The following is a 7,916-nucleotide window of genomic DNA, read 5'->3' as shown; positions in this document are numbered from 1 at the left end:
AATAGAGTCTAAAGAACTAAAAATCCCTAATTTCTACCATGATTTTATTCAAAATCCACCAAAATCCATTTCAAACTAAAAATAGGTTTTCTAGTCAGAAAAATTCAAGATTCAAGAGAGGTTTTTCAGAAATCTTACCTCAATTCCTTCCCATGACATTGAAAACTTCTTTAAATCTGTCTTTGGCTCAAGATCCAGTTGATTCAAGAAAAAATGGAGGAGTGAGAGAACGAGAATGAGAGGGAGAGAGAGTGAGAGTGAAAATGACAGAGAGATAGTGCACGGGAGGAAAAGAAAAAGGAAAGAAAGAAAAAGAAGAGAGAAAAAGAAAAAGAAAAAGAAAAAGACACGTGTCCAATATTTAAAATGACAGTCCAGAAAATGTGTCTACACAAACTTCTGGGGTAAAAAGGTAAATACTGAGAACATTTAAATTCCTTAGAAATATTTAAATTCACACGTCATAAACATTTATTAATCAATAATTAACTAATTAAACTAGATTAGGCACACTAATAAATCTTAATTACCTTAATTAATCTCGTTTAATTCTTTGAGGTGTTACAAAAATAAATTAACACAAATTATATGCAAAATAATTATGAAAAGAGATCAATGCAAAGAAAACACTAGAGCATACAAGTTTCACCAAGAAAATTCCTATTTAATTCCAATTATTCGCTAACATCGCCTCTCACTCATGTAGTAGAACGAAAAATCCTAATTTATCTTGTAGTCCTTCTGGGGATGCTACTAAAACTATTTCTAACATGTAAATTCACTATCACTAGATGTGAATCCCACCATCCTAAAAATTCATTAAGTTCTTTGATTTTCCTAAAATTTCTCTCGCAATCGTATTATTATCTCTCGATGTCCTACGCACCTTACGGTTCCTTTTATTAGAAACTATTCCTAAAAATCTCCTTCTAGGGTTTCAATTTAGGTTTTCAATTCAATTTAATAAGTTATCAGTTTATTGATAGCATTAAGAACAATAAAAGAAACACATTCATGAATGGAAAAATCTTAGTGAATAAATTTCATTGAAAGAAAATAAATGAAATCAAATATTCATGTCTTGGCTACACTTGTAACCCTAGTCTAAAAATTTAGAACATAATTGAAAAAGAAAACATAATGATAATAATAATTAACATAAGAAACTTAGGAAAGAATAAAATTGTTTGGCGAATTCAAAGTTGAAATCCGTTCTTAAACGAATCCTCCTTTCCTTCGTAAAGTCGTCTTCTCTCCTTATTTTCTTAGCCAAAAGATCCAAGAAAATAACCCTGAAAATCCTATTCGTAGTGTTTAGAATCGTAGTGGCATTTTTGTAAATTTTTAGAACTCAAATGAACTCAAATCGGCAAAATTTTTGAAGTAGCGTCGCGGCGCTGAGCTGAAAGATGCCAAATATACGCCTTGCTTTGAAGTAGCGACGCGACTCTGGTTTTGGGCACCGCAGCGCTAAGCGGAGATGTTCTTCACTGCGTAAAATAGCGTCGTGGCTCGATTGCACAAAGTCTAGGCTCTCTTCTCTCGGGTTTTTGTACTACAATTAAACTATTTGAGAGCCTAGGCGCCATCTTTCAAGGCTGCGGCTCTCCAATATTAATTTAGCTCCAAAGATTACTCCAACACTTAGCTAGGAACTCCAAATGATGCTAATCTGTAAAATCAACTAAAAATACATAAATTAATTGCTAAAACCACTCTAAAACTAACAAAACACTGAATTAGAAGTATTAAAAGATAAGCACAAATCCAATGTATCAAATACCCCTAAACTTGAGATTTTGCTAGTCCTCGAGTAAAAGAAAAGAAAATAAAAGAAACTAAAGAAACTAATAAGAAATTGACGTGCAAGTGACAACTTGTTGATGATTTGACAATCTTGCCTCAGAGATTCCACATAGTTAGTAGCTCAAGATAAGCTTCAAAAATCATATTCCATGTAGACTTTCAATCCTAATGCCAATTTCTACCTCACTTAAAGCTCCATGAGTGTATGTGTGTAAAGCTTTTCGCTGTCAACCATCCGCACTCGGATCAGTTTATGTAACCTAAGTTCTTTAAAAATGGATCTCTTAGTTTTAAGAATATTTAGAACTCCATAAGCTGGTTTTTTCACATCACTGTCCACTAATGTAGAACGAACACTGTACCAAAGATCATTAGGACTTTATTCAATTTGTAACGTGAGGCTTGGGTTGAAGGTAGGATGATGGATACTATTTTTTGCTTAAGTCACTCACGTGCACACAATCATTCCATGTTCTTGTCATGAGCTTCTTCAATTCTCCTTAATTCCCCCAAACTTGCTTTAGAACCTCCATTTGTAACCCACTTTATTCATCATTAATTTTTCTTTTCTTTTTTTTTTTCACAACCCCAAACTTATTTCTTTACTTGAGCGCACAAAGTGGGGTGTCTAAGTTGTCATCCTTCAATTTTTTTTCTTCTTCCAAGCTCTTTCCATCCTCCCAAAATTGTAATGTAGCTCCAAATATTCTTCTCTAATGATCACATGCACATAAGTGAAGGGTCAAATGAGGAAGTATTAGTTAAAGCTAGGTCCAATTGCAGGTGACAAAGAAAAAGGTCAAAACAAGCTCAAAAGGGGTACTAAGGTTATGTATTACACACGGATTGGCTTGAAAGACTCAAACGATCCAAACATGGCCTAAATCCCTTCCTTAATATGGTGTGTCCTAGGATTTCACCTCAAGTGATAATCAAACCGGTTCTAGAATTCTTGTGAGATCAAAGAGTTTGCTTAGGTCACATATTCTTTCTCCAAGTAAGCAAAATGATTAACAAATTTAAGCTAGTGCACAGAATGTTATAGAGCCCCAGTCAAAGCAAGAATTAACAAATAGGATCAAGCACACACACAAAATACAATATTCATCAATTTCTCCCAAGCTAGAAGCAAGTAAAACCAATCTCATCATCGGCCTTAGTGTTGTCACTTTTACTTTTTTTTTTAAAGAAATAAAGAACAATAAAATGAAAAATGAAAGAGCAAAAGAGACATTCTCCCCAAACTTAAACAGAAACATTGTCCTCAATGTTGTGATAAAGAATGTGGACGCGCAGAGGACATACCTGGGCGAGGGCCATGTTAGGTGCCCTTGCCATCATCATCATTATGACCAACGACTGGTGGGTAATGAGTAAATATTGGCGCCGGAGATAGCCAAGGGTCAGGGAATTCTTTTTCTGGGTCTTCAAACTTGGGCATTCTTGCTTGACAGTATTGTGATGCAATTGCTACATTCTCATTGCTAGCTTTTTCCGGTTCCTTTTTAGGGGGGATCCTGCATGCTTTATCTTGCCTAATAAATTGCTTTGGAACCTTGACCAAGTTCTTTTCACACATTGTCTTCTTTATGTTAGCCATTCGGCAACAAGTCTCAGATTCTCGTGGACCTTTGAGTGGACTGAACAAATTGAAAGTTACTTTCTCATTTTCCACTTCTAGTCTCAATTCTCCTTTTGAAACATTAATCACCGCATTTTCGGTAGGTAAGAATGGTCGTCCTAAGATTAAAAGAATATATTGGTCTTATTCCATATCCAGTACTATGAAATCAGCCGGGAATATCAATTTGTCCACTTTTACTAGCACATCTTCTAAAATGCCCCGTAAGTACTTGATGGAACGATCAGCCATTTGGAGTAGCACAGTTGTGGGCTTTGGTTCTCCTAAGCCCAATCTCTGAAAGACTGATAATGGCATAAGGTTTATGCTTGCTGCAAGATCACATAATGCCTTTCCAAAGTAGGAGTTTACAATAGTGCACGATATAGTAAAACTACCCGGATCCTTCAATTTCTGTGGCAGCTTCCTCTGAATGATGGCACTACATCCCTCAGTCAACGCTACTGTCTCAAAATTTTCCAACTTCCTCTTGTTAGAGAGGACATCCTTCATGAACTTCACATACGTTGGCATTTGAGTTAAGGCCTCTGCAAATGGGATGTTGATGTGGAGCTTCTTAAACACTTCTAATAATTTGGCAAATTGCTTATCCAAATTCTTCTTCTACAATCTTTGTGGAAACGGAATTCTTGGCTCATGTGTTTCTATCGACAAATCTTTCTTTTCAATTTCCTCTCATACTTTCTCTTTTGTATATTTGTCATCATGCAGTTGCTTCTTCTCTATACTTGACTTCACTTATGGATCTTGTAGTTGCAAACCACTCCTTGTAGTAATAGCCCTGCATTGCTCTTTAGGATTCGGAATGCTATCACTTAGAAGAGAGCCTTGTTGCCTCGTTAAACTAGAACTTGCCAATTGCCCCATTTGCACTTCTAAGTTCTTGATTGCTGCTGCTTGACTTCTCAACAAAGTGTCTGTCTTAGCCATGTATTGCTTAGTATCATCCATATATTGCTTAGTAGTCAACATGAATTGAGAAAACATCTCTTCCAACGAAGTCTTCTTCTCTTGTTGCACAAACCTTGGAGGAGGATTCAAGACATTCTGAGTGTTCCTGTAAGAGAAATTTGGATTTCCCGAAACTGGGGTGATAGGTGTTTGAATTTGGGTTCCATCGCTGCCTATTGAAATTCCCCATGTAATTAGCTTGCTCCACTACAGACAAACAACTCCCATTTTCATGATTGGCTCCACAATATTCACAACAAAAAGTTGGAATATGCACCGAATTCACCTCCCTATTGTCCAGTTTCTTCACCAAAGTAGCCACTTGGCTCATCAGAGCCGTCAAAGCATCAACCTCAAGTACCCTTGTAGTTTTTCTCACCATAGTTTGCTCCTTCAAATACTTGTAATCATGTGCAGCCATCTCATCTAAAAGATTAAAAGCCTCATCCATAGTCTTTCTCATCAATGCACCTCCTGCAGCAGCATCACTAATTTTACATTGCTCAAATTCAGACCGTTGTAGAAATACTGAATCTGCTTCCATTTTTGCAACTCGTGATAAGGACATCTCCTGCACAACTCTTGAAATCTCTCCCAAGCTTCTGATAAAGTCTCCCTATCATGTTGCACAAAATTAGTAATTTCATTTCTCATTTGAATGGTCTTAGATGGAGGAAAATACTTAGCCAAGAACTTCTGAGCAAGATCATTCCAAGTGGTGAAGTTATTTGAGGGATAAGAATAAAGCCAACTCCAAGCCTTGTCTCTAAGAGAAAAGCTAAACAATCTTAATCTTATAGCATCTTCTGAGACTCCATTAAACTTCATGGTATCGTATAATTGTAAGAAACATGCGATATGAGCATTAGGATCTTCACTAGGCAAACCCTTAAACTGACAAGAGTTTTGAATCATGGAGATGATCACCGGCTTCAATTCAAAGTTGTTGGCTTGAATAGCCAGAATAGCAATGCTCAACGGTATCCCGGTAACATCGGGGGTAGAATAATCGCCCACAGCCTTAGTGTCAGGTTCTCTTTCTGCCATATCAACGATCACAAACTTTTCTTTCTTCTTTCCCGCTTACATCTTCTGCAAGTTCGCTTAATCTTAGGATCAAAGACTTCAAGACTTTTAGATCATAGCATGCACTATAACTCACCTGACAATTTGTAAGAAAATAAAATAATGTAAGAGTCCAAATTAAAATTAAAAATACTTGGTATCAATATTGTTAACGTCAGTCCTCGACAACGGCGCAAAAAACTTGATGTGATTTTTAGCAAGCGTACGAATCGCACAAGTAATATAATGAGTGAATAAGTTATCGTTCCCATGGAGACTAGCTTAACAATTACTGAAATTGATATTTTTAACTTTATCTAGACAAATAAAATCTCTATAAAAGATTAAAACTGAAAAGAAAGTAAAATAAATTAACACAAATTATACACAAAATAATTATGAAAAGAAATCAATGCAAAGAAAACACTAGTGCATACAAGTTTCACCAAGACAATTCCTATTTAATTCCAATTATTCGCTAACACCGTCTCTCATTCATGTAGAAGAATGAAAAATCCTAATTTATCTAGTAGTCCTTCTGGGGATGCTACTAAAAATATTTCCAACATGTAAATTCACTATGACTAGATGTGAATCTCATCATCCTAGAAATTCATTAAGTTCTTTGATTTTTCTAAAATTACTCTCGCAATTCGTATTACTATTTCTCGATGTCCTACGCACCTTACGGTTCCTCTTATTAGAAACTATTCCTAAAAATCTCCTTCTAGGGTTTCAATTTAGGTTTTCAATTCAATTCAATAAGTGATTAGTTTATTGAAAGCATTAAGAACAATAAAAGAAACACATTCATGAATGGAAAACTCTTAGTGAATAAATTTCATAGAAAGAAAATGAATGAAATCAAATATTCATGTCTTGGCTACACTTGTAGACCTAGGCTAGAAATTTAGAACATAATTGAAAAAGAAAACATAATGATAATAATAATTAACATAAGAAATTTAGGAAATAATAAAACTGTTTGGCGAATTCAAAGTTGAACTCCATTCTTGAACGAATCCTCCTCTTCTTCATAGAGTCATCTTCTCTCCTTCTTTTCTTGGCCAAAAAATCCAAGAAAATAACCCTAAAAATCATATTCATAGTGTTTAGAATCCTAGTGACATTTTTGTAAATTTTTAAAACTGAAATGAACTCAAGTCGGCAAAATTTTTGAAGTAGCTCCGCGGCCCTACTATTTGGGCGTCGCGGCGCTGAGCTGAAAGATGTCAAATATACAACTTGCTTTAAAGTAGCACCGCGGCTCTGGTTTTGGGCGCTGCGGCTCTGGTTTTGGGCGCCGCGGCGCTGAGCGGAGATGTTCTTCACTGCGTAAAATAGTGTCATGGCTCGACAGCACAAAGCCTAGGCTCTCTTCTCTCGGGTTTTTGTACTGCAACTGGACTATTTCAGACCCTAGGCGCCATCTTTCAAGGCCGCGGCTCTCCAATATTAATTTAGCTCCAAAGATTACTCCAACACTCAGCTAGAAACTCCAAATGATACTAATATGTAAAATTAACTAAAAATACATAAATTAACTACTAAAACCACTCTAAAACTAACAAAGCACTCAATTAGAAGTATTAAAAGATAAGCACAAATCTAATGTATCATTGGCTGACTATGACATTGTCTGTATCATAAGCAAAAGGGTTCGTTAATGTTCCAACCATGTGCTTGTTCGTGTTTTTGCTTCCTATGTACATAGACGTAGTTCACACCTTGCATTTATGTGCAGATGAGTTCTTTGTTCTTATTGGTTGGTGTATTTGTTGGTTGCCGAATCGAATCCGGCTGCGGAAGCGCGGTGGTGCGGGGAAGAGGCAGATCGTGTATAACAAAAATTTTCATAAAACTTTTGAGATACTCTATAAATTATATTAATTTATGCACGAATAAATTAATCTCATTAACTTATATATATCAAGAACTCAATCAGGAAAAATACCTGGAAGCCGACTCGGATGATAACTTGAGTTCTTTGACCACGAACAGTCCTTGTTCCAATCTTTGTGTTTAGAAAACCAATGTCTTCCAAATCAATTCCTAGAATCCACGAAGATGTGTGTGTGGGCACACATGAGACAAAACGGGTTACAATAAACACTCGAATTTCCACAAACACCATCACATGCACGATGTGGAATTTTTGGAGAAAAATTTTTCTTTCCTTTCTCTTTTGAAAATTTCGGCCAGCCTTAACCCTTAGGGCTGAAAAATTGTTTCCAAAATTTCTATAGAGAAATTTCGGCTACCTCTAAAATTAGGGCAAAAAACCATTCCAAAAATTGTCTCAAAAATAGTATTTATAGAGTAGAAGTCAAACTTCTAGAAAGAATCCAATCTCTATCTCCAATTTGAATTTCGAACCAAAATTCTCCTCTATCCCTTATCCCTTGTGGCCGGCCATGCTAGGGATTCCTATCCCTGTGTGTGGCGCCAATAC

At 36.0% G+C, this 7,916-nt stretch overlaps 1 non-coding gene across 1 annotated transcript; it reads left to right on the top strand.

The window, feature by feature from the left end:
* The first annotated feature begins 4,949 nt into the window (after nucleotides 1-4,949).
* On the top strand, nucleotides 4,950-5,055 carry LOC112094154. Its single transcript, XR_002903385.1, has one exon. It is a non-coding gene; the product is annotated as a small nucleolar RNA R71 (small nucleolar RNA).
* Nucleotides 5,056-7,916: the final 2,861 nt, after the last annotated feature.

Source organism: Morus notabilis, unplaced genomic scaffold (genome assembly GCF_000414095.1).
Source record: "Morus notabilis unplaced genomic scaffold, ASM41409v2 Scaffold312, whole genome shotgun sequence".
NCBI lineage: Eukaryota > Viridiplantae > Streptophyta > Magnoliopsida > Rosales > Moraceae > Morus > Morus notabilis.
This window is presented reverse-complemented; position numbering and strand designations above follow the sequence as displayed.